At 44.5% G+C, this 27,764-nt stretch overlaps 1 protein-coding gene across 1 annotated transcript in view; it reads left to right on the forward strand.

Moving 5' to 3' along the window:
- HOMER1 (homer scaffold protein 1) overlaps positions 1-27,764 on the forward strand; it is a 754,981-nt gene that overhangs the window by 104,787 nt on the left and 622,430 nt on the right. The gene's annotated exons all lie outside the window — the stretch shown is intronic.

The raw sequence follows: 27,764 nt of genomic DNA on the forward strand, positions 1-27,764 counted from the left end.
TAGCAGCTCTTTATATTCCTTGTAAAAATCTCAGCGGAATCCATCCAGTCCGGGCGCGGAAGAACCCCTAATAGTCTCAATAGCTAATAGCACATCTGCGACTGTAATGGGTTCGGCCAAAAAGTCCTTCATGTATTTCTCAAGATACACTAGGTCTATCTCGTCTAAATAACCCTCCTGGGCTTCCTGATTACTCCTTATAGTGGATGGAATATAGGGTGGTAAAATATTCCAAGAATTGTGTTTGAATGTTCGCCATGGAGGTGTACACATGTGCATCGTGGGAATGGATTTCAGTGATGTAGGTCTTGTGATACGGGGGTGCAGGAGTTAGGAAAGTACTCTTACCTGTCTTTCACCCTTGCTGTATCGCCGGGCTGTCTGATATTTCCCTAAGTATAGGATCTCTCGATCAGCTGTCTCCCTGAAGTCCTCCAATAATACCAGTCATCTGCTCTCGTATGTGGATTGTATGTGGCTTGTGGAAGCCACATCCAGTGATGGAGGTCCCGCTCTAGTCGAGCCAGTGTGTTATGGAGGTCTCTGAGGACCCCAGCATGGTGAAGTACTCCTCTATAGCTTCTCTTAACTCTTCTTTAAACACTTTGTCCTGTAAAGTGCGGCTGGGGAATCACCACTGTCGCCCAAAGCCTTCTGGGCGAGGGACTTTAAGGTGTAACAGCACCGGGGAGTGATCAGAATAGGTCCTAGGTAGAGTGCCCACTGCCGCACACCAACCATAAATGTCAGGGGAGAGCAACCAATAGTCAATCCTCGTCCAGGTGTTATGTTGGCCCGAATAGTGGGTATATTCTGTTGTACTCCTCCTCACTAGAGTTCAGTCCTTTGTGTGTCAGGGTATGGAAATCAATTAAGAATCTTAACTCCATACACCTTAACTGGCGTTCTGTCGCCTCCCTCTCTTGTTTTGTGTGATTGCATATAGAATCACATAAGATAGTCGTTTTTCATGTTGATTGTGCATCTTAAAAAAGTGACCAGCTACTGGGTACTGTACATCACGTCGTCTAATTGCACGATGTTAAAGAACTCTTTACTTGGCTCGATGAACCGTACTGCCTATGTAGAATTTCCCACATGGGAAGATTAGACAGTAAATACAATAGTCAGTTTCACACGTAAAATTACCCTTACTAACAAACTCTTTTGTATTGTGTATTCTCAATATCTTGCAATCAGTACTATTAGCACACGCTTTGCAATGTTTGCATCTTTTAAAACCTGTGTAGCACCTGGAACCACCAATGTCTGAAGCAGATATTGCATTATTGCATAGATCATCCTTTAGCGATCTACCGGTACTTCTGCGAAAAGTAATTTGTGGTGAATCATTTAGATATCTCTTCAAAATATAATCGCTTCTTAAAATGTGTCAGTTTTTGTTAAACATTTTTCTAATTTTAAAAGTTCTATTTTAAAAGGTAGTTCTAAATCTTACATGATCAATTTGTTCTACTGTTAACGGTTTAGGTTGTAATAGGTATGCCCTTGCTAACGCATCTGCTTTGCACATTGCTTGTTTAATGGTTTTATGGCTGTAGCCACGTTGTCTAAATCTCTCACTCATTACTAGGTTTTCTTCCTCATATTCTTGTGGTATGCTACAATTCTGTTTAGCGCTTATTAGCTCGCCATACAGGATACTTTGGAACAAGCTTGAAGGGTGAGCACTGTGAGTGTTAAAAAGGCTGTTCCCCTGCCTTCGGAATGGTTCCTGCGGTGGCCATTCTCGGACGGACTGCAACGCTCAGGCCAGGGGTGATATATCTTTGTGCTGACTTTGTTGGCCTGGCTGCCAGATATCGGGACCTCGAGCTAGTTTGGGACTTTTTGAGGGTGCATCGTGTTGACCAATATGGGATGTACTGGGTGGGCGCAGCCGCTGATTTTTGCTTGTAATATGGGGGTTCGGCGGGCGGGCCTGGTGTCCGTGCTGAAAGGGGGGGACCCTGCGGCGGTTTTCTTAGTTTGATTGGTCGCACTTTGGATTGTGTCATTCTTTGCTGTATGGGGAGGCTACAGAGTTGCTTGTATTTTACTGCATCTGGTATGGTCGTGGTTGTCGGGAGGGAGATTAGGTGTGGGCTGGGAGCCTGGGTAATAATGTTTTTGGCCCTCCTCCGGGCTTCTGTAATATGGGAGTGGGACTGGATTTTCTTCTCTTACTCTCATACTTCAGTCACTATCGTGTTTCCTTTTTCTCTTCCTTTTCTTTCTTCCTCTAAATTTCGGGTTTATTGGGCGACAGACACACTGCTGGGGGGGGGTAGGCCGTAGCCTCTGCATGCGTGTAGGGTGGTGGGTTGGGGGATGGGTTTTCTTATTTTCGGTTTCTATGGTGCCTTGTTTTTTCTTTTTATGTTTTTTTTTCCCCTTTTTTCCTGCCTTGGGCCTGTGTCGGGACTGTGGGCGGGTGGCCGGGGGTGCATACTAGATGGTTTGTTGATCCTGATATCCCTGTTGGCTGTACTTGACCCCTATGCTGCCTGCGGAACCTTGGATTGTATGTCATTATCAGTTTGGTGGCCTTGTTGCCACCGTTGCGTTTCCTCCTGCACGGGCCTTGCCTTTTTATTTCTTTACTTTATCTTGTATTTTCTATTGAGACAGAAATGTTGGACGTTAATTGCTGCGTACAAAAAAACCTTTTAAAATTAACCTTACAGCTCCTGCGACGCGATAGCACGTTACTCAATGGTGTACCTTTTTGATGTCAGATTGTGCTCGTTATGTGCTACCGTGTCATTGTAACGTTTGCGACAGTGCTGCTACAGTTTCTTTCGTGGCCGGCCCGTGGGTTGTAGGCCCGTATATGTACTTCTGCAAATGCACAATAAAGGTTTTCCAAAAACTTAAAAAAAAAAAAAAAAAAGGCTGTTCCCAGCTGATTTCTTTTTATGTCGCTTGGTAACTAATGTTCTGTTTTGTACTTGTATCTCTACGTCCAAAAACACAATATTGGACTAACTTATTTGAGAAGTAAATTGCAAGTTCTTGTCATTAACGTTCAGGGACTCTATGAACAGATTAGCCGATACTTCATCGCCTCTCCATATCAAGAAGATAGGCCATAGCACCTCTTGCTGAGTGAGCCCCAAAGTGTCATAGACTATTGCCCTCCTCCTGCATAACCCAACGCACCCAACGCGCTATAGTGGGCGATGAAACTGCCTTGTGTGGCTTTTTAAGCGCAATTAGAGTTGACACTCTCCAGGAGGGCGACGTTCCTCAGACATCTCCTCATACGCCTTCAGAAAACACACCACACAAAGCTTAGGAGAGTCTGGGAACGCTGGGTACTCAATAGTGAGTGTATGCGTCTTAGTCCTGTGACTAACAGTGAAAGAAACCGCCGAAGGAGAAAAAATTCTGCCTGTGATGTCCAGAGCTCGCACGTCCAAAACTCTTCGGCATGAAATCAAACAAATAAGCAAAGTTAACTTCGCAGATAGTTCCTTGCGGGAAAGAAATGTGTTATGCTGCTATCGAAGGAAAAGATGAAGCACTCTGTTGACATCCCAGAGCTCCGGGTACCTAGGTTCTGGTGGAAGCAATAAACTGAGACCTCTCAAGAGCCTGCAAACAAAGAGATGTTCTCCCACCGGCTTACCATCCAGTGGGGAATGTCCCACAGAGATTGCTGAACGGAAGGTGTTAATTGACTGATAAGCGAGACCTCGCTGAGCCAAGTGTGCCGAAAAATTCAAAATGTGGACCACCTCCGACCCACAGGATCACAACCGCGTCGCACACACCAAAGACACCATCTTGTCCAGGATGAGCGATAACGCTTGATGGTACTATCTGACCAGGCCCTAGACAAGAGGCTCTCAGCAAACTGCGAAATGCCTTGGATCGGCCATTGTCCCTTGTAATCCTCCACGCCATGAGGTGGAGAGAGCCGTTGAGAACCATCTGAATAGGAACTCCGTCTGGATTGAGGAGAAGCTCTGGAAAGCGGGGAAGTGGGATTAGAGAATCCCAAGAAAGTTCCAGAAGAACCGGAAACCACACTTGAGACCTCCAAATGGGCATAATGAGAACCATGCGGGCCCACTTTCGCTGGATCTGGGCTGAGACATTTGTGATCATGGCAAAAGGAGGGAACCCATACGGTTCTTCCTGTGTCCAATCCTGCAGGAACGCATCCGTGGCTGGCGCCAGAGGGTCCGGCCGCCAGCTGAAGAAACGAGGCAGCTGGTGATCCAACCTGGAAGAAAAAAGATCAACAGAAAAAAGACCCCAAAGGTCCTGTAGCCGAGAAAAAACGTCTGGATTCAACTTCCATAGACTGGAATTTCTGAAATGGCGCGACGCCAGTCGGCCACCAGATTCTCCTGACCCAGGAGATACTCAGTTAGTGAGATCCGATTGTCGAGGCAAAACTGCCAGAGATTTGCTGCCAAGTCCAAAAGTACCTTTGAGCGAATTCCTCCGAGGTGATTTATATACCTGACCGCCGAAACGTTGTCCATCTTCAAAAGGACGCAAGACTGGAACCTTTCCTTGGTCCAGCAACGCATGGCGAAAGAACCTGCCAACAGCTCTAGGTAGTTGATATGAAGCTCTTGTTCCTGCGGTGACCACGAACCGCCTGTGGAGAGATCCCCGCACCTGGCTTCCCAGCCTGACCTGCTCGCGTCGGACTCTATGACCAGATCCGGAGCGGAACCAAAGATCGCTTTCCCGTTCCATGCTTCCATGTGGGAGTGCCACCAACGAATCTCTTCAACGGCCTTCCCCGAAAGGGAGGCTGGATGGGGAGTAAGGAAGCCCTTTCCATAAGCACTTGGTCTTGAGCCGCTGCAAGTCCCGATAGTGAAGGGGCACCGGAAAGATCGCCTGGATCGAGGCTGACAACAACCACACAATGCTTATTATTTGCCGCAGGGGAACGGAGCTCCTGACCAAAGTTCGTCTGAGTTAGTGTCGAATTTTTGCCACCTTCCGTGAGGAAAGGCTGAGGGTTTGCCTCCGTGGAATCGACCACGAAGCCCAAAAATGTAACTCGTTGAGCTGGTACTAAGAGGGACTTTTTGGCGTTTATAGTGAAGCCTAAGCTCTCCAAAAGAGTCATGGTTTGCTGTAACTGGTCCCGAAGCGTTCCTGGATCCTGAATAGCAAGAGCATATCGTCCAGGTAAACGATGAGGCGCGTGCCTCTCGCCCTGAGGTACTCCACCACCGGTTTGAGAACCTTGGTGAAGCACCAAGGGGTGGAGGCGAGTCCGAAAGGAAGGGTGGTGAAATGGAACACCTGACCCCGCCAGAGGAATTGCAGAAATTTCCTGTGAGGAGGGAAAATAGGGATGGCTAAGTAAGCATCTTTAAATCCAACCGGGACATCCAATCCGCTGCTCGGAGCACATCCTGAAGGAGGTGAATACCTTCCATCTTGAAGTGGCGGTAAACCACCCATTCGTTGAACTCGCGCAGATTGAGAACTGGACGTTGCCCTCCATCCGCCTTGTCGACATCTTGCTGAGGAAACCCTTTGTCTAAGAGAACAGAGATTTCCGCGTCTATCAAGACCTCTTCTGGCCGGGAAAACCGAATGGGGTTGGGAAAGAAGGACTGTCTGGGTTCGCCGCAGAACTCTATCCGAAACCCCAGCACAGTCTGGAGGACCCAAGCATCAGACGTGATCGACCTCCACACACTCTGAAAGCAGGCCAGGCGACCCCCCACTCTCACCACGGAAAGAGAAGAGAGACTTACCGGGATTAGTGGCTTTGTCCCCGCCACAAAACCTCTGCCCCTGGAACTTCTGCCGCGGGACGGGTAAAAATTGGAGTAGCGTGCCTGCGTTTGGTACGGCTCCTGTCTAGAGCCTTGTCCCCTGGAATTGGGGACCCGGACGGTCGAGCCGCACCTTCATCGACTGGCCCCAAGGAAAACCTTTTTGATAGAAGACTGGGCCAGATCTAAGGACGTGTAAGTATTAACAAAGTTACCTAATTCCTTGATGAACGGTTCCCCGTGGAAACACCCTTGAGCAACCGCTCCCCTCCTCTGAATCTTCTAAATCTCCCTACTTCAGGTCCATCTTAATCAAAAATGACCTCCTGCGTTCTGTGGAAAGTGCACAATTTGCATTTCCTAAGAAAACTATAGTCCTCTGCTCCCACCCAGAGAGGGCCTCAGGCGAAATCGGGGATCCCGAAGTTTTGGCATCCTCAGCCATATCTAATATCATTTTCATGGGGCCGAGGGCATCCAGGAGCTTATCCTGGCACGCCCTCCAGGAACGGTCTATCCCTTTCTTGGGGTCCTTGATAAACTTTGCGAGAAAAGTCGCCATTCTTGGGTCGAGTTCAGGCGTTTGCGCAATTTACTCTTCAAGGGAGGGGCGAGGGCATTCGGACCGCAGGTGACTGCGCGCCTCCTTGCCCGCCTCCTTGCCCGCCTCCTTGCCCATTGGGGTTCGGACCCTACTGGCCACATAACTGGCTACCTTAACAGAAGGCGTCCACACCGAGGATGCATCAGGTGTTCGGGGTCTAACATGTCCGGACCCCCCGAAGGAGGCTGAGTGTCCGAGGGGGGTGGCGATGCGGAGGGACGTCACAGCCTTGAAGGCCCAGGCTCATTATCTGTATTCCTAGAGTTATCACCGCCCCTGTCCTGATCGGGGCTGGGAGGAGCAGTGGTCGCTGCAGGGGGAGAAGGCATTATCAGAGGAGGCTGGTGAGCTTTTTGGGCCATGAAGGCCTCATGCAAGCGCTCAAAAGCATCCTGATTAACACCGTCCACCCTGGGGTGGTTCACAGGAGCCGGGTCGCTATCAGGGACCGCCTGCTGGGTAGAAGGCGCCAGCGGAGTCCAATGAGCACAGAATTGCTCCAGCTTTTTGCAAAGGCACTCCTCCATGGGGCCCATGACCTGTTCTACGGCGTGTTGGATAGAGGAATCCACTGCGTCGTATAAATCGTCATGACAAGGCAATTGAGAAATGGAATCCTCCCCCCAGTTATTGTCTCCCTGTTGGGACATACTAAGACGTCCAAACAACCACTGAAAGAGACCAAGAAAAAAACCAGTGGCACCACCTACAGTCTAAAGACTGGAGATTTAATTGCTGGGAACAAGCGCAATTCACAGGGTAGAACCAAATTAGATGTTGAAGGCCCCTAAAGAGCCTTAGAGACATACAAGCGTGGGTGCTGGGAGAAACCTGCACTATCAGCCCTGGGATGTGCCCCACCAGGCCCCAGTTCAGCCTGGAAAATAAAATACCTGAATTTTCAAATGCCAAGAATACACCCTGAGGGCGTCACCGCAAAACCACACACTCACTGACTCAAAAACGAGTGTCCAGCAGGCGCGAGCCAAGCTCTACAGACCCTCTGGGAGGGCGTCAGTTTCCAGGGGACGTGAAGGCAGGCAGGCAGGCAACGGTGGCGGAATGACAGGAGTGTACGAGAAGAATTCCACGCATGCCGTTGCCAGCAAGAGGAACCACCCCAGTGAAATCACGCGGCAGCATCCCAGGCGGTCAGGGCTACAAACCGCGCCTTACAAGCCCACGAGGGAGCGGGGCCGCATAAGCCCGAAACTGGACCCGCTGGCCCTCAATGACAAAAACAAACGAGTCGGAGCTCAGAGCGTCACATACCTCACGCAGAGTAAACTTGCAGTGATTGGGGCTGCGGCAGCGCAGTGAAGCGCTCACTCCAACCGGCCTGAAAGCGAACCGGAGGTAAGACGCCACAACGTGCTAGACCGTGCGAAAGCACACTATACCAAAATAAACAAATACTAAATATACCAAACAATCATGCGCAAGCACAAGACATGCGCGGAACTTTGAACCATCCCGCGGCCGCCTTACAAATGTACACAATTCACTAAATAGGCAGTGAAATATGAAAACACACATCCGAGGCTGCTGAGCAGCAAAGAAAGAGGAGGAGCAGGTCAGCAAGGACTGGCTAGGAGAGGGTTCCTGAGCTATGATTGGACATTATGGACTGAGGGATATGTTGTCCCTTCTTTGTTTTGTTTGTCGACCATTTTTCCCAAGGATGTTTGGGAAATGTGGTTTAAGTTAGGTTTTAAAATGGCTGCTGTGCAATAAAGCATAGAAAGTGTTAGCATAATCCGAAGCCTCCAGTCCTGATATAGAATCATATATGCTTAATTATTTTCTTTTATGCATGTATTCGTATGAATATAATATTGTGCCTTTGCTTACAAAGCCGGTTATCACTGGCAGTACAACTGCCCACTTGGGCTTTACGTCTTTTTCTGGCTAACATTCTATATGCGCATAATATGTTTATGTATATATTCATTGTATATTTTATATTTTGATATACATATGTTGTATGAGGCGGCATGCTTATTTGACATATACATTTAATCTGTATGTCTCAAATGTTGCCGATCACAATAGCATTTGAAATACTCCCACTCAGGGAAGACCTCTTAAAATGGCGCTCATGTTAATCCAGGTATTTGTATGCACCTTTAAAGTCCTTCCTTTGTGTCATTGAACAAAGTTGTATGTAAATAGGGGGACTATTAAAAAATCGCCATACCGTGATAAAGCTGAAAAGCGAAACGCTTTGGTGAGGCGTCACCTTGCCCATTAAATCTTGGATTAGCACTCCGGGAATTCTTTTCGCATCTTTCGAAGAGTCTGCTGCTGACATAAGGTGTCCAGAACCTGTCCAGGACCGCCGGACTTCCGGGGTTTTGTTAATGAGATTATAATATATATGCTTTCTGACTTATTTGCGTATCGAAACTTTCAGGCCGATCGATCAAGCGGGGCCAAAGGGGAAAAAAGAGGGCTGTCCCAAAACTTGTTTCCCCCATTCATTTTTCCGTAGGACTTTAAACACAGCTACAGCCCAACCCGCTGAATGGATTCACACCAAATATGGCAGAAATCTAGATCTTGGTCCAGAAAGAGTGCTTTTAGTGACTTGGTGTAGATTGTTTGTTTATATCATGCCACAGAGGACCTGTGCAGCCGGCAGATCTGCTGAGAACTGATTGGCTGCCACTACAATAACCAGGAAGTGGTAGCAGCTATCTTCAGACTCTAGACTCAGTCCTGAAGCATTAAAAAAAAGGGATACCCTGGCCCCCTAGGCCTAGTGGTGGTGTCCCAGAGGAACCCCACCTTGGGTCAAAAACTTGTGTTTGGTTTTCTTTTTGCTGCTAATTTGCGGAAGATCCGGGGCAATTTTTTTTTTTAAAGCACAAGCTCCTGCGCATTTCCAAAACAAACCCCCTGGGGTGGGCCAGAGCCCAGGGGACGGCACAGGTATTACCTAAGGCTGCTGTTAAGTCTAGCAGGACCAGAATAGCCCTACCCCCCAAATCCATGACCTTACTTGTTTCTTCAGCTGCCGTAAGCAGAGCTGTTTCTGTAGAATGGTTCGAGCAGAAGCCATGCTGGGTGTTGTCAAGGATGTTATAAGATTCTAAGAAAGATGTTATCTCCACATTCATGGCCTTCTCTAACACTTTGGCAGGGAATGGTAGACAGGAGATGGGACGATAGTTTTTTTTCGTCCAGAAGGTCGAGTTTGGGTTTCTTTAGAAGGGGATGAATACAGGCCTTTTTCCACTGCGAAGGATGAACTCCTGAGGAAAGACTGGTGTTTAGCACAGGGGTCAGGACAGAACTAATTTCTTCTGAGGCCAGATGTATTATGGACGGTGGACCTGGGTCCAGAGGGGAGCCAGATTTATTTTGAGGCAACATATGGGCTACTTTCTCTTCTGCCAGAGTTGAAAATTGGGATAAGCATTGTGCCCTGATCCTGAGTGTAGACTGCACTGGATCCTTTCCATTAGAATCTTCAGCTACGCTGGAAAATTCATTGTATACCTTCTGAACCTTATTCTGAAAAAATAAGGCTAATTTGTGTACAAAATCTTGGTCCGGGATAAAAGTTGCATCCCAAGGACATTTCAGTAGTGATGTGACCGTTTGAAATAGCTCCTTAGGGACATTAGCCGCCTCTTGAATTTTAAGAGTACAGAAAGTGGTTTTGGCCTGGATAATAGCTTTCTTATATTCATCAAGCGCCGCACAGTAAACCTGCTTCTGAGCGGCATCATATTTTGTTCTCCAAGCACGCTCTTTTTGCCGGCATTTAATTTTTTACTTCTTTAAGGTCCACGGAGTACCATGGGGACGAGACCTTTTTCGGTTGTATTTTTGGGGTTTTTTCAGGGGCTATCTTAGTGGATGCCTTATTAAGCCAACTATGAAATTCCAGAGCTGCATGATTTGCGTCGAGTGAGATCAAAGGCTACGAGTCCAGTGCAGACAGTAGGTCAGGTTTGTTTACTGTCTTCCAGGCTCTATATTTGATCATTGATGGTCTAGTTCTCCACTGGCTAATACCTATTTTCAGATTTACAGTGAAATGGACCGCTGCATGATCAGTCCAAGGGAGGGGAGCGACCCTGTTCACTTCCATCCAATAATTGCTGGTACAAAGTCCGTCCTCCAGCGTCTGACCTGCTGTATGCGTAGGATCGCATACAATTTGTTTTAGTCCAAAGCTAGCGATAATATCTAAAAAATGGACAGTGGATTGATATTTATGTGATCTTAGCCTTAGCATTCCAGCACAGGCACTTTCATTGGCAATTTGGAGCTACCTATTATTGATCTTGGCTAAAATATGTGGGTGTGTGTTTATTCATTGCATGTTTTTATATAGTAGAAGATAATATTTTTGAGGTGGCCTTCATTTATAAACTTTTTTATTTTTGGATAATTTGGACTTTTGGAGTAGTTTGTGCATCAGAGTATGGTATTTCTGAAAGACCTCTCAATTAATATGGCACCCACCCGTGAAGTCAGAAGTGGATTAACTTTCTTCAAATTGATGAATCACTTTAGAATTAAATTCAAATGATGTTTTACTCTGGCAGTGTATGGACCCATATTACTCATGTTGCTTATTATGTAATTTGTATATTACATGATGTATTTATTTTAAGATAGAACGATTTAGAGCCTTTGAATGCCATCTTTTTAATACTCCTTGTTTGCCTGAGATTGCAGATATGTCTGTTTAGTGTTTTTTGAGGCGTGTTTTCTTGCTGGGGATAATGTACTAATTTAAAATGTTTTTCATGCTACAATGTGTATTATTTTAAATCAAATTTTTAATTGCAAAGTGCATTGTAAGGAAATCAAAAACGTGCGTTCTGAAGATTGCCGTTGTGTTGTAGTACATTGATTTACAGAGTACATTTAAGAAGACCTATATAAATAAAATAAAAATAGTGCAATGTTGACTACTTTTTGCTGACTGTGTTCTGTGTTCACTATGTTAACACCCTGGAACTCTGCAGTAGATGCTTGCTCCAAGGACGGACATGCAAAGGCAAGCTTATCCCGTATGCTGACTAAAGGTTTAAGAGCAACACTGTCATTGTGAAAGCATTTTTTTTTTACCAGCTCTGAAAGAAAGACAAAATGCTGTGTTTAACTTTTTAGTTTGCTCAGGGAAGACAGATATCTTGCAAACAAATTCAGTACTGTGAATTATGCGAAATAATTAGACCTATTTTCTATGAAGTACAAGCTTTAAAACCACTGCATGCATACGTTCAAGAAAGTCTTAAAGAAATATATTTTTATTGAAAGAATGACAGAGCACAACGAATTTGAAAAAAAACACTGGTGTAAAAGAGTACAGTACAGTTGATGAAAGCAGACATCTTCGCAACTACTGATAACCCCTTAGCGCCTCACTCCCAGAATATTACAAACCGTGGCATTTGATTCTTTGTGTTTAGCATATATGACTTCAGAGCCTGCTTCGAGGAGGGGAGTGCAGGGATTTCCCCTGTGTTCATTCCATTTACCAACGAATGTTGAGGGTAGAACCCACTATCCTCGAGGCTGAGTACTCTTTTTACAAAGAAAACAAGTTTCTACTCCAAGTTTTTCTTTTCAAGTTCATCTGTTTTATTTGGATGATTCAAATTATGGTCGTTGATACGTTGTATATTTATAAGCCAAAATTCATAGCGAATATAATTCCATTCTTATGTCGTCATAAACTGATTCTCAAAGATGTTTCCATTCACCCAATGCATTTCGGGTCCACAACATGACCCTTCGTCAGGGGTCTGAAAATTAAGCGCAAACAGGACCAAATTAGTCACTCTTACGGTATAATACAACATTAAACATTACACTTTGTCACAACGTGATATCGAGAACTCAACAAGTGATAAATCCATGAAGTTTAAACCATGAATCACAAACTTTTGAAGTTGACTGGCGGCTGCATAAAACTCTAAAAACTGAAACTAAAAGTTACATCTTCAAAACTCTAAATCAAACTCTTTATCACTTACAAGTAACGGGACGCAGCAGCGTCTTCACGGTTGGGATTCAAATTCCGCGTGTGTGAACGGAAGTTCTGGTCACGAGATTTAAATCACCTGATCGGGCCCGCGGCCAATGGCAGCCCAGTGACACCGATCATGTGAGAAACCTTTTCCGTTTTACGAGTCATAAGTTGAAAGAAAGTTCAGAATTTGAATCTCAAAACTTTATCTATATCACATTGTGTTATGCTAGACGAATAACTAAAATACTTGCTATAATAAACAGACAATTCAATCATCGAGATACTGGAAAAATGTACGGGGATCAGAAAATGTCAAAAGTCAACGCTAAAGTTCCAAATCATAAAAAACATGCATGTTCAATCCGGTCATTTAGCCCAAATGGCTGGGTCGAATTCAGTTTTTTTATCCAATAAAATTCTGCCCTTAGTCTCTGTTTCACAGGATCCATGTCTGGGCGCTGCTGGATGCTCTCGATAACCATGAATTTTAATTGAGAAATTTGGTGACCCATTTCTTTCCAATGGCTTGCCAATGCTGATTTCACGTTGCTCAATCTGATATTGCTTTTATGCTCCGTGATGCGGACCTTGATCTCACGTTCTGTTTGGCCAATATAAATTTTTCCGCATGGGCATCTAATTGGGTAAATACAGTTGGCGGTATCACATGTAATGGAATGGTGCATATTGATTGGAAAACCCTTTGTCGGATGACTGATTGTCCTTCCAGTAATAACATTATTGCAATGAATGCAGTTGAAACATTTAGACATGCCTTTCCAAGCTGTTTTGGGTTTGGTCGGAGTGTTCAACAGTTCTTTCAGGTTTTTAGATCTTTGAAAGGCAAACGTGATTTTCTTGTCGAACAAGTTATTGAGATCCGGTTCAGTTTGGATCAAATGCCAATGTTTGTTTGGAATGTTTTGAATTTTTCGGGAATCTGAGGAATATTTTAAAACACAAATAGTTTTCCGTTGTTGTTTGATCTTGGTAACCAATAGATCACTTCTCTTCATTTTCTCAACTTTAGTTGATGCTTTATCCAAAATATCAACAGGATAACCTCTCAGCTTGTACTTTTCTGTTTGTTTCTGTATTGCCATCTTTGATTCCTGTTCATCTGAATTGATTCTTTTCAATCTGATGTATTGGGAGGTGGGCAGATGTTTCTTTAAGGGTTCAGGATGAAAGCTCGTAAATAGCAAACTGGCGTTTCTGTCTGTGGATTTATGATAGACTTTGGTACTGATGACATTGTTATTTAAAGTGATTTGAACATCCAGAAATGCTATGGTTGCGTTTGAAATTGTGTGGGTGAACTTAATTTATTTATTTATTATTTATTTATAAATTTATAAAGCGCCTGGTGACCCGTAGGCATCCCCGCGCTATAGAGTTGTAATATCCAGGAGGAGGGGGAACCGGAAGACTATTTGGGGAATAAAAAATTTTTTAGTTTTTTCCGGAAGAGGGCGTGACAGGGTTCCAGACGCAAGTAGCGGGGCAGTGCGTTCCAGCCTGAGGAGGCTTTGACCGAGAAACGACGGCCACCGGTGCGAACCTTCTTAAATTTAGGGACGATGGCCAGATGTTCGTCGTCCGAGCGCAGTGATCTTGGGGCTTTGTAAGGGGCGACAAGGTCTTTCAGGGCGGCCGGGCCTGCACCATTAATGAGTTTGTGACTGGTGCACATTGCTTTAAACTCAATTCGCTGGCGGACAGGGAGCCAGTGCAGGGCCTTGAGGGCTGGTTTGGCCGAGGCTCTAGGGGGGAGGTCCATTATGAGCCTTGCCGCGGCATTTTGTGCCCGTTGGAGTTTGGCTAAGGTAAACTCCGGTGCGCCGAGGTAGACGGCGTTGCTATAGTCAAGTCTGGCTAGGATGAGCCCTTGAACCAGCAGTTTCCTGGAGAGTGGAGGGAGGAGAGGGAGAATTTTTCGGGTTGACCGCAGGAGGCCAAAGCATGTTCCAGCGGTCTTGGTTGCCTGGGTCTTCATGGTGAGGCTTGGTTCCAGCCAAACGCCTAGCGTTTTGACTTCTGTCTTTGAAGTGGGTATCTCGCCAAAGGTGTCCGGCCACACCGCGGCGGGGATTGAGGACCATTTGTTGCCCAGGAGCATAATTTCGGTTTTAGCACTGTTCAATTTCAGGGAGGATTCGCACATCCATGAGTAGATGTCCTGGAGACAGTTCCGCAAGCTGTCAGGATGTTTGTCCAGCTGGGAGAGGGAGACGACAAGTTGGGTGTCATCAGCGTAGTTGACAATTTTTATCCCATAGGGGGTCACGACGTCTTCCAGGGGGGCCATGTAAACATTAAACAGGGTGGGACTAAGCGAGGACCCCTGCGGGACTCCACATGTGAGTGGAAGGGGGTCTGAGCGAGAGTTGCCGTCCCACACCTGAAATGAACGGCCTGATAGGAAGGAGTTAATCCAAGCATGTGCTGAACCCACAATTCCTGCCCTGGCCAGGCGATGTAAAAGGACACGGTGATCCACCGTATCAAAGGCGGCACTGAGGTCCAGGAGGATCACCGCCACTGAACCTCCTGAATCCAGAATGCACCTTGATTCCTCAATGACGGAGAGGAGGGCTGTGTCCGTGCCCTGGCCGGGCCGAAAGCCGGTTTGAGATGGGCGCAGAATTTTGTTGGTCTCAAGGAATTGTGAGAGTTGAGAATTAACTAGTTTCTCCGCCATCTTGCTGATGCAGGGAAGGAGTGATATAGGTCTATAGTTAGACATGTCGCAGGATTCAGATGGGGTTTTTTTAGCAGGGCTTTGACGACCGCGTTTTTCCAGTTGGGCGGCACTGTGCCTTGGCGTAGGGAGATGTTAATGAGATCCCTGATGGTAGTGGCTATGCTGGGGGCAACAGCTTTTAATAATCTGGCCGGGGCCGGGTCAAGAGGTGAGCCGCTTTTCATTTTGGCTAACGTGGAGGTGACCTCAATGAGGGAGGTTGCTCTAAAGGAGGACAGCCGCGGGCTGTTAGTGCAGACCTCAGTATCAGTGGAGTTGTGGGGGGTGATGATGGGGAGAGAGTCCAGTATTCGCGAGATTTTAGAGTCGAAGAAGGAAGCAAGGTCATTACTTCTGTCTGGGGGGGCATGGGAAACGGTAGATGCCGATGGAATGTTGAGGAGTTCTTTGACAATCAGGTAAGCTTCTTTTGCGGAATTGGTGGCATTTTGAATTCTGTTGTCAAAGAATCCTGCCTTGGCAAGTTTGAGAGCTGATTTGTAGCGTCTTACTGCACTATTGTAGAGGTCTTTGTTACTGTGGAGCCAGTCCCTTCTCCACTGCCTCTCGGCCTTTTTGCACTCTTTGCGTAGGTCCCTGAGGTCAGAAGTGTACCAGGGGGCCTGGCCCTTTATCCTGTTTTTGATCTCCCGTTTTTTTATGGGGATGATATTGTCGAGAGTGGAGGATATCCAGTCTCTGACTTGGGAGTCGGCGGTGGAGGGGTCCTCAGAAAGACTGGGGGTCGAAGCGTCCAGGGCTGTGGACCAATCCTCCACCGAGAGTCTGGCCCACGCTCTGTCTCTGGTGAAGGTGGGGGGTTTTTGAGGCCTTTTGAAAGCTCCAGGGAGATGGGTCGTGACCAGAAAGTGGTCCGTCCACGGGAGGGGTTGGGAATTGATGAAAAGGAGGGAGGGGATGTTGGAAAACACCGGGTCGAGAAGGTGTCCTTTCGTGTGTGTTGGGTCAGAGTTGGCGAGAAGCAGACCCAAGGCCGCTAGATCATCAATGAGGTCGGCTGCCCCAGTGTCAAGGGGATCCTCGAGATGGATGTTAAGGTCGCCTGTTATAAGGAAGTTGGGTGTCAGGTGTGCCGCGGAGGAGACGGTTTCCAGAAGGGCGGCTGTGAAGGGGCCAGAGTGGCCGGGCGGCCGATACACCAGGAGGCCTGACAAGGAGTTAGTCGAGGACAGCTGAATCGTAAAGAGGCAGCTCTCTGAGTCTTGAATCGCGCAGTCTTTGGTTCGACAGGTAAAGTGGTCCCTGTGGATAATGGCTAATCCACCTCCTCTACCTAGGGGGCGTGGTTGAGACATGATAAGGAAGCCCGGGGGAAGGGCTAGGACAATGTCTGCGTAGGAATGCTCCGTAATCCAGGTTTCTGTGAGGAAAAGTATGTTCAGATTAAGGTCGACAATGAGATGGTTGATAAGCAGGGCATGTTTAGGAAGTGATCTGCAGTTAAGAGTCGAGATTTTAAGGACAGGGGGTGGGGCCAGGGGTTTCGGAAGGGAGAGATTGCCTGGTTTGCATTTGTCACAGCGGAGGAAAGGGACAGTAGGGTCGTGTAATGCAAGACAGGAGCTGTTTTTAGTGGGTCTTAGGCTGAGAAGCTCTCTACGGGAGTAGCTTACCTTAGTGGCGGCTGGGACAGGCATAGAGTCTGGCCCTAGGCCCGGTCGTGCGCGGACGGGCGCAGACGGGCTTACCTTAGGCGCGCCTTCGGCACGCAAACGGCGCTCCCGCTGCGCTCGTCCGCTGCGCTGGTATGGCCGGCACATTTGTGGTCGATGGTGTGGGCGTGGCCTCGCAGAGGGCGTGGCTTCTGCCTTCTGACCGCGCTGGCGGTGTGGGCGTTGCCCTGCAGCGGCGCTGGGGTCGCTGAGACAGGGGTGGTCTTAGGAGGGTGGTGAGAGTGCAACAACACGGCGCTAATCCTTTCATTGTAAGTATTGAGTTTGATGATGTTTGGCTCAAGAGATTCTTTAGACTCATGCCATATCAAAAAGATATCGTCGATGAAGCGCTTGAATAAAATCAAGCCATCTGTCCAGGTTTGATTGCTCAGAATGTGGTCTTTCTCGAATTTTAGCATGAAAATGTTTGCATAGGAGGGTGCTCCCCCAAAACCCATCGAGGTTCCGTTTGATTGAAAAATTGACCATTCCACTCGAAATAGCTGTGATATAATGCAAATTGCATCAATTGCAAGATCAAAATTTGTTGGTGCTCTTCTAGATCGCTATTGAGCAAACTCCACTCCAAGGCTTCAATGCCATCTTTATGTGGGATAGAGGTGTATAACGCAACCACGTCTATGGTGCATAACAGATAAGTTTCTTCAAAGTTCAGTTTGACTTGGTTGAGCATGTTTAAGAAAGCCGTTGTGTCTTTAATGTAAGTCTCCCCCTGTTGAACTCGAGGTTGCAGAAATTTGTCTACAAATTTCCCTAGAGGTTCCGAGATTGACCCGCAGGCCAAGACAATGGGTCTAAATGGCGGTTTAACAGGATCCTTATGTATCTTAGGCAACATATACAGTTTTGGCCTTCTAGGGTATTGCAATTGGAAAAACGCATATGTTTTTTGACTGATCCATTTCATGGTAAGTGCATGTTCCAAGATTTGTTGTAGCACTTTTTGATACTCTTGAGTTGGATCTCCAGCTAGTGGTAAATAAATGTCTTGATTGTGAACGTGATTATCAACACTCGTTTGGTAAAATTCTCTATCCATCACGATAAGGGCGCCGCCCTTATCAGCTTTTTGAAAAACAAGGCTTTTGTCTTGAGAGAGATTTTTCAGTGTGTTCCATTCTTTGGTGGTCAAATTGTTTTTTTTAGGTTTGGCAAAAACGAGTTTCTGTATGTCAGATGATACAGCCCTTTCGAATGCTTCAATGGTTTTGTGAGTTGTTGGCGCGCAAAATACACTGGGCGGTTTAAACTCATGATCCCATGGTTCTGGTGTTTGACTCGGTTCAGAATCTTTGAAAAAATGCCGCAGTTTCAGGTTGCGAAAAAATTTGAAAAGTGATATTTCTGTTTCACCTGCGTTTGTTCTGTATGTTGGTATGAACGTGGTTCCTTTGTTCAACACTGATATTTGCATCTTGGTTAGCTGTTGTGATGATATGTTGATTACTAGGTTGTTTTCTGTAATTGACTCCGTGTCCTCCTGGCGACTTCCTCCTCTGTTTCTTTTTCTTTTTGACCTTCTTGTGCGTGGCTTGTCGTCGGAGGTGCATTTGCTGCCGGACTTGTGTCTAAAAAAGACTGCTGTTGAACATTAGTTAAACTAGTGGAAGGTTTGGCTGCTTGTTTCGCTGCTTTGGTGATTGGTGGTCGATTTTGTGAGATATCTGAATCAGAAACAACACTTTCTTGCGACGATGCAGTGTCAGACTTTTTTTGAGGTTGAGACTGCCATTTCTTTTGGTTATATATTTCAGCCCACGTGTACACTTCCTCGAGCTTGTAATCCAAAGTATCACGTCGATATTTTCGAATTTTTCTCTCATTGACTTCTTTTGCGTAGCGATCTAGTTTCTGATTAACCTCTTCCAAAGTTTTTTCTAAATCAGGAATTTTGTTAAGTTCATCTTTGATTGTTTTTATTATGTTTCGCTATGAATTTTGGCTTATAAATATACAACGTATCAACGACCATAATTTGAATCATGCAAATAAAACAGATGAACTTGAAAAGAAAAACTTGGAGTAGAAACTTGTTTTCTTTGTAAAAAGAGTGCTCAGCCTCGAGGATAGTGGGTTCTACCCTCAACATTCGTTGACATTTGAAAGGCACGTTCAGACTACGTGTGACGACTTGAGCACCGCCTTAAGAGTCAATTAACTGTGTCGAAACATATCTAAAAACGAGTGCACCGGGATAATATTCTTTTTGAATTCAAACAGTCCAGTCTACCCAATCCCAGGAGCACCACAAAATACAGGCAAATGGATGAAATCGCACTTTCAACCGCCAATAGAGCAGAGACCTTAGTATTCACGGAGGAAGCCGCTGAAGAAATCTATGGGCTCATACAGGAGACCAGACGCATCACTCCTCAAAAAACGACAACTGCTCAAATACTCAGACAATTTGAATATATCAGTAAAAAGGAAATAAACCAACGGTTGCACGCAACCACATTAATACATTACCACAAAAATCAAAGGATTCCCCGGGGACTCAGAATAGCCCTCAAGCCAATGCTATGCAAAAACAGTAAAACATTCCTTGAGAAATGGTATCAGATTTTATTTAAATGTTCTTTGGATCTCATTTTATTGATTGTGGAAGAACTGTCAAAAGTTTTGGTGGAACTCGAAGAAGAAATAAAAACAATCAAAGATGAACTTAACAAAATTCCTGATTTAGAAAAAACTTTGGTAGAGGTTAATCAGAAACTAGATCGCTACGCAAAAGAAGTCAATGAGAGAAAAATTTGAAAATATCGACGTGATACTTTGGATTACAAGCTTGAGGAAGTGTACACGTGGGCTGAAATATATAACCAAAAGAAATTGCAGTCTCAACCTCAAAAAAAGTCTGACACTGCATCGTCGCAAGAAAGTGTTGTTTCTGATTCAGATATCTCACAAAATCGACCACCAATCACCAAAGCAGCTAAACAAGCAGCCAAACCTTCCACTAGTTTAACTAATGTTCAACAGCAGTCTTTTGTAGACGCAAGTCCGGCAGCAAATGCACCTCCGACGACAAGCCACGCACAAGAAGGTCAAAAAGAAAAAGAAACAGAGGAGGAAGTCGCCAGGAGGACACGGAGTAAATTACAGAAAGCAACCTAGTAATCAACATATCATCAAAACAGCTAACCAAGATGCAAATATCAGTGTTGAACAAAGCAACCACGTTCGTACCAACATACAGAACAAACGCAGGTGAAACAGAAATATCACTTTTCAAATTTTTTCGCAACCTGAAACTGCGGCATTTTTTCAAAGATTCTGAACCGAGTCAAACACCAGAACCATGGGATCATGAGTTTAAACTGCCCAGTGTATATTGCGCGCCAACAACTCACAAAACCATTGAAGCATTCAAAAGGGCTGTATCATCTGACATACAGAAACTCGTTTTTGCCAAACCTAAAAAAAACAATTTGACCACCAAAGAATGGAACACACTGAAAAATCTCTCTCAAGACAAAAGCCTTGTTTTTCAAAAAGCTGATAAGGGCGGCGCCCTTATCGTGATGGATAGAGAATTTTACCAAACGAGTCTTGATAATCACGTTCACAATCAAGACATTTATTTACCACTAGCTGGAGATCCAACTCAAGAGTATCAAAAAGTGCTACAACAAATCTTGGAACATGCACTTACCATGAAATGGATCAGTCAAAAAACATATGCGTTTTTCCAATTGCAATACCCTAGAAGGCCAAAACTGTATATGTTGCCTAAGATACATAAGGATCCTGTTAAACCGCCATTTAGACCCATTGTCTCGGCCTGCGGGTCAATCTCGGAACCTCTAGGGAAATTTGTAGACAAATTTCTGCAACCTCGAGTTCAACAGGGTGAGACTTACATTAAAGACACAACGGCTTTCTTAAACATGCTCAACCAAGTCAAACTGAACTTTGAAGAAACTTATCTGTTATGCACCATAGACGTGGTTGCGTTATACACCTCTATCCCACATAAAGATGGCATTGAAGCCTTGGAGTGGACTTTGCTCAATAGCGATCTAGAAGAGCACCAACAAATTTTGATCTTGCAATTGATGCAATTTGCATTATATCACAGCTATTTCGAGTGGAATGGTCAATTTTTCAATCAATCAAACGGAACCTCGATGGGTTTTGGGGGAGCACCCTCCTATGCAAACATTTTCATGCAAAAATTCGAGAAAGACCACATTCTGAGCAATCAAACCTGGACAGATGGCTTGATTTTATTCAAGCGCTTCATCGACGATATCTTTTTGATATGGCATGGGGCTAAAGAATCTCTTGAGTCAAACATCATCAAACTCAATACTTACAATGAAAGGATTAAGTTCACCCACACAATTTCAAACGCAACCATAGCATTTCTGGATGTTCAAATCACTTTAAATAACAATGTCATCAGTACCAAAGTCTATCATAAATCCACAGACAGAAACGCCAGTTTGCTATTTACGAGCTTTCATCCTGAACCCTCAAAGAAACATCTGCCCACCTCCCAATACATCAGATTGAAAAGAATCAATTCAGATGAACAGGAATCAAAGATGGCAATACAGAAACAAACAGAAAAGTACAAGGTGAGAGGTTATCCTGTTGATATTTTGGATAAAGCATCAACTAAAGTTGAGAAAATGAAGAGAAGTGATCTATTGGTTACCAAGATCAAACAACAACAACGGAAAACTATTTGTGTTTTAAAATATTCCTCAGATTCTCGAAAAATTCAAAACATTCTAAACAAACATTGGCATTTGATCCAAACTGAACCGGATCTCAATAACTTGTTCGACAAGAAAATCACGTTTGCCTTTCAAAGATCTAAAAACCTGAAAGAACTGTTGAACACTCCGACCAAACCCAAAACAGCTTGGAAAGGCATGTCTAAATGTTTCAACTGCATTCATTGCAATAATGTTATTACTGGAAGGACAATCAGTCATCCGACAAAGGGTTTCCCAATCAATTTGCATCATTCCAGTACATGTGATACTGCCAACTGTATTTACCTAATTAGATGCCCATGCGGAAACATTTATATTGGCCAAACAGAACGTAAGATCAAGGTCCGCATCACGGAGCATAAAAGCAATATCAGATTGAGCAACGTGAAATCAGCATTGGCAAACCATCGGAAAGAAATGGGTCACCAACTTTCTCAATTAAAATTCATGGTTATCGAGGGCATCCAGAAACGCCCAGACATGGATCCTGTGAAACAGAGACTAAGGGCAGAATTTTATTGGATAAAAAAACTGAATTCGACCCAGCCATTTGGGCTAAATGACCGGATTGAACATGCATGTTTTTTATGATTTGGAACTTTAGCGTAGACTTTTGACATTTTCTGATCCCCGTACATTTTTCCAGTATCTCGATGATTGAATTGTCTGTTTATTATAGCAAGTATTTCAGTTATTCGTCTAGCATAACACAATGTGATATAGATAAAGTTTTAAGATTCAAATTCTGAACTTTCTTTCAACTTATGACTCGTAAAACGGAAAAGGTTTCTCACATGATCGGTGTCACTGGGCTGCCATTGGCCGCGGGCCCGATCAGGTGATTTAAATCTCGTGACCAGAACTTCCGTTCACACACGCGGAATTTGAATCCCAACCGTGAAGACGCTGCTGCGTCCCGTTACTTGTAAGTGAGAAAGAGTTTGATTTAGAGTTTTGAAGATGTAACTTTTTTAGTTTCAGTTTTTAGAGTTTTATGTAGCCGCCAGTCAACTTCAAAAGTTTGTGATTCATGGCTTCATGGATTTATCACTTGTTGAGTTCTCGATATCACGTTGTGACAAAGTGTAATTTTTAATGTTGTATTATACCGTAAAAGTGACTAATTTGGTCCTGTTTGCGCTTAATTTTCAGACCCCTGACGAAGGGTCATGTTGTTGTGGACCCGAAATGCATTGGGTGAATGGAAACATCTTTGAGAATCAGTTTATGACGACATAAGAATGGGTTTATGTTCGCTATGAATTTTGGCTTATAAATATACAACGTATCAACGACCATAATTTGAATCATGCAAATAAAACAGATGAACTTGAAAAGAAAAACTTGGAGTAGAAACTTGTTTTCTTTGTAAAAAGAGTGCTCAGCCTCGAGGATAGTGGGTTCTACCCTCAACATTCGTTGACATTTGAAAGGCACGTTCAGACTTCGTGTGACGACTTGAGCACCGCCTTAAGAGTCAATTAACTGTGTCGAAACATATCTAAAAAGGAGTGCACCGGGATAATATTCTTTTTCATTCCATTTACCCCATATCTTCATCCATTTCTGGAGACAATCCCGGCCCTTATATACCACTTTTTCGGCCAGCATGCACCAATCCATGTCTCGCTTCCATTCCCCCAGTCGCTGTGCTTGCACAACCCCTCTGTAAGCGTGCAGTGTTCCATTTCACCACTATCAGTCCCAGGGGCATCCAAGTCCGGTCCACACAGGCAAGATCTGCTTCATCCCAGACATTTAGGAGACTCCACTACTACGAGGCACCCATATTGCTCCCACAGAGGTTTTTCATATAGGCCACCACTGATTCCCAGTACTGTAGTATCTCAAGGCAGCACCACGTAGTGTGTCATGGAATGTAGCTGTTTGACCCCACTGCCTGAGACACAGTGCGTTTGCTGCCTACCTATTATGTGCATGGCAAAGCGAGCATAGTAGGATCTATGTAGAAGTTGATAATTGCACAAGAAGGAATCTCAAACTAATGGCCACCTCCATTGGGCATGCCAGGTCCTTCAGCCACTCGTCATCCTCAAGACCCCAGGTTCTGTGCCCATTGTTCCTGTTAATGTACTGGATTGTCAGGTGAGTTGTTAATTAATAATAAGAACAGGAGGACTAGTTGGCCCCAAATGATGTCCTTGTGGGCCAACTACCCCTCCCGTTATCTCCAGTAAGTCCCACACAGCAGGATTGCTGAGAAGGTGTCAGAGGCAATGCCCCCTTTCTCCACCACTCTGCAAACACGCCTCCTGGCACACTACTAGTTGGGGGATGAAGTCTATTTGGCTCCAGAGGGTCCTTGGGGGCCAACAAGTCCTCCTGTTACCTTCAGTAAGTCCCACACAGTGGGTTTGCTGATAGGTTTTCGGTGGCCACGCCCCCTTTCTCCACCACCCTGCAAGTACACCTCCTTGTGCACTACTAGTTGGGGGATGATATCCCGTCCGCTGTATTATGATCCCATTATATCCTATGGAGATCGTAATACGGCACACGTGATATCTGTTACCTTTGTGACAGAGTATTCTATCCACCAAGATCTAAATAAGGCCCTGAGTCTTTCTTTTAACATTTTTCAGCCCACAAAATGCAATCATATAAACAATGTTAAAAAGAAAGACTCACACCCATGTTGATTTCTTTTTTGTAAGGATACCTTCATGAAACATTTGCATAATAGTCACTATTATTAAACATTGCATTATACATGTGAATACAGTATTGGTGATGTTTGAAGAAAGAAACAAAGAATGTTTAAATGTATACAGGTTTAAGGTAACTTCTTGTCATGTATTAGATATTGATGCTTGGTTATCCACTATTTATCATACTTAGAGAGATGGCACTATTAAGCGTTTGAATCAATATTTAGCATATTATTTACCTGCTCTCACTTTCCAGCAGGAGGAAGTATGTAGTTGGCTGATATCATTCATACTAGTACTAATCATGCAGCAAATGTGGCATCTCCTTTCTACTGTATGTTAAATTATGATCCCAAAATTCACCCAATTACTGTTCCACTACATACCTCTTTAGTGCCAGTAGTCAGTAAAAGAGTATCATGTCCATTTAGGGTATCTGGTATACTCTGCACACCACTATTTTAAGACTGCAATTTTTTTTAAATGTATGCAGCTATCTGTTTCCATCTCCTTAAAGTTAGGTGTTAAAAATAGAGTTAAAAAATAACACTTAAACCCCCCCAAAACACTGAAATTCACCTGTTATAGTTTGGTGAGCTAATTATAACTTGCGCCCCTGCTATGCACTAATTATAGCCGCACCTATAAATCAGTCATGACGTTAAATTACATCATTGATGACATAACAGAAAGTATTGAAAATGACATCACTCATTACATCACTGATGACATCATCCAATTAATTTGACAGCTTGCTATAGGTTTTTCATCCAGGAATGTAACAACAACCTGTCATGTGTTTCCTGCATGGCCCATTGTAGTTTTCCGTATGTTAGCCTAATTGTGAATGTAGTAAGCTGTATTTTCTTTTGCACATGTTACTACATAAACACACTTGCTTTTGTGCTACATTGTACTTTCACACGGAACTTGCATATGTTTTCATGTTGTGTTCTTTTCCTGGGATTTAGTCTGAACACCACAGACCAGGTCAAGCAGCAATGCCCCTTGCCATTCTCTCTGGTCAGTCACTAGCACCTAGACCTAACACGAGAATGCAGGTGCTGTTTATGGGCACATGTCTTGTCATAGAACTGAGCACAGAAGTTTAAGTACACACACTGAGCGAGGGTTCTGAGACAAGCTGAAATGTAGAACGTCCATCTGTGTAGGCTAATGTACGGGGTCTGCCACTAATCCCAGAGATCTTTGACATATAATCATCTAGCTTCAGTAGAAGGGAGGGAAGTTTAGGATATTCTCTCTTATAACATGACAGGGCTTTTTAGGATATATGGTTTTTTGATCATGCTAACAGTGTTTTTAGTGTGGACTTGTTTTCTAATGTTGGCACCTATACTGCATTTTAGGACACAATAGTTTGAATAAATATTCTAAACTTCCTTCGTGTCTTTTGTTAATTTTATTGTGGACCGGTAAGAAAGCAAAAGGTTGCGTCTTGTTAGCGCGATCCCTGAAAGGATTGAGAGTGTTATGTTCTGGGGTGCCAATTGACTTGTTTCTCTGGTAAGGTTAGGAGGGCAAGTGAGGCACTATAGCTAGTCGGACTCAGGCTGATGGGTACTGAGGCGGTATGGGGACTCAGTCCCTACACGCCGATGCTCTGTGATCTCAAGCATAGTTCTGTTCCTGAGCAGAATCTCTGCCACAAACCTACACCTAGACCAAATAGATAGCAGGAGAAATGGTGCTGGGCAGAGGCCTAATCTGGCCACCTCTAAAAAACGACAGTGCCTGTGGCCCTATCCCCCTGTCTGTCTTCTGTTGTGCTTTATGTCCCGTTCTGCCCTTTGGGATTCCCCTGCCTCCCCTACATCGCTCTCCACTCCTGTCCACATCACCATGATTCTGTGAGCAAGGTTGGCATCACACAAATGTGAATGCTGAGTGTCAGAAGAAAAGAGACCAGGGTAATGATCACTGCCATACTCTTCTTTTTCCACTCAGCCTTTACGGTGAGAGAGTCACTGCCTGTTCTCATGCTGAAGTGCTATATGCCTAAATCTTCCAGGTGCTGACATGAGTGGACCCCTTTGCTTTCGGTGAAACTTTAACACAGCCAGAGGGTCATCCAAGACCCCATGGAGTGGAAGCACCATGTTGCCCCCGCCTTTGGCAGCAGAACTGTTTGCTGCTGCCCTGTAGCCAAGCACAGAAATTCAGGGACACAAGTTGCAAGCTATGTACTTTGAATCTTTTCTTCAGTAGGATTTGAATGAGAAGCGCATTTTGTCAGAGTCCTCCAGAACATGATATACCAATAATTGTAATAGAATCAGAGGAAGAGGGCACACAATTTCTGCCATACAGCAGAATTCACTACACTCCTGAAGTTTTTTACGACCTTGTGAATTTTATTATGTAATGCGATGGACACAGCAAAGTAGGGATGGGGAATAATTGATATAAGACTCTGACCAGAAACAATTTATCCAGTGCTAGGCCTTTCCAGAACCACACTTTTATTTCTGTTTATCTGTCCATTTCTACAGAAACCGCTCCAGAATGCACCGATCGGTTGAATGCGAGGGTAGGATTTTGAAGTGAGTGCCCAGGGCACAAGGATTCATTTAACAAGCGTTGGCGCTAGCATCAGAGCATTTTAGACTATTAAATAAATTGTTGCTAGTAGATCCTCCCTTTCTCTCCCAAAATATTTGTTGATGTACTCATTTGTCTAACTCGCTCCTTTATCCATCCCTCCCTACACCTATTGTGACATATATTCCTACATTAGCCACTCAGATTCATTCTTCCATCCGTGCAATAGGTCATCTGTCCGACCATTCTCGCATTCATCACCTCAACCATTTAAACCATACATACTTTCCAATCATTTTGCCAATGCTTGTTTTTCTACAGATTATGTTCCTTCGAATCATAAATAATAACATGACTGAAATAACTCCAATCATCTAAAGTGTAATAGGGCTTTCCGAGCAGTACTTGACACTCTACTGTTAAATATGTACTGGGAATTAGGTTGCATTCCTAGGAGGTAAGGATGGAGGTGTCCTGTCTTAGGTTTGTGAACCGGGACATGTCTGAGCAAGCTGGGCATCAGTGGGAAGGGCTTAGATGGAAGTCCTGACTGGATCTCTTGGATTGAGGGGTATTTAGAGGTGTTCCATGCCTGAGGATGAGGGAGAATCAGCGTATTTGTGTGCAGGGATGGGAAAAGGGAGAGTAAGTTCTTCAGTTTATTTTTATGCTTGGAATGTCTTTTATTCAATCTCCTTACATTTCTGCACAACGAATTTGACATTATAGTAAGTGAAAATTATAAATATTTTTCCAGGAACTTGGAGAATGAAAATAGGTAATTTCTCCACAGTCTACAACTGATATCGCAGCACAAGAGCAAGTCCATCATGTACAATTTACAAATGGCTATCGCAGTGTATTCAAACTTTTGTCTACATAGCAAGACTGTTTTGGCAGGCTTGGTGACTGATAAAAACCAAAGTTCAAACCAGCAAAGTGATACCGCAAGTCTCTAATGTCTTTGCTACCCACAATGCCAACATTCTTTGCAGGTCACGTGGAATG

Source organism: Lissotriton vulgaris, chromosome 3_1 (genome assembly GCF_964263255.1).
Source record: "Lissotriton vulgaris chromosome 3_1, aLisVul1.2, whole genome shotgun sequence".
NCBI lineage: Eukaryota > Metazoa > Chordata > Amphibia > Caudata > Salamandridae > Lissotriton > Lissotriton vulgaris.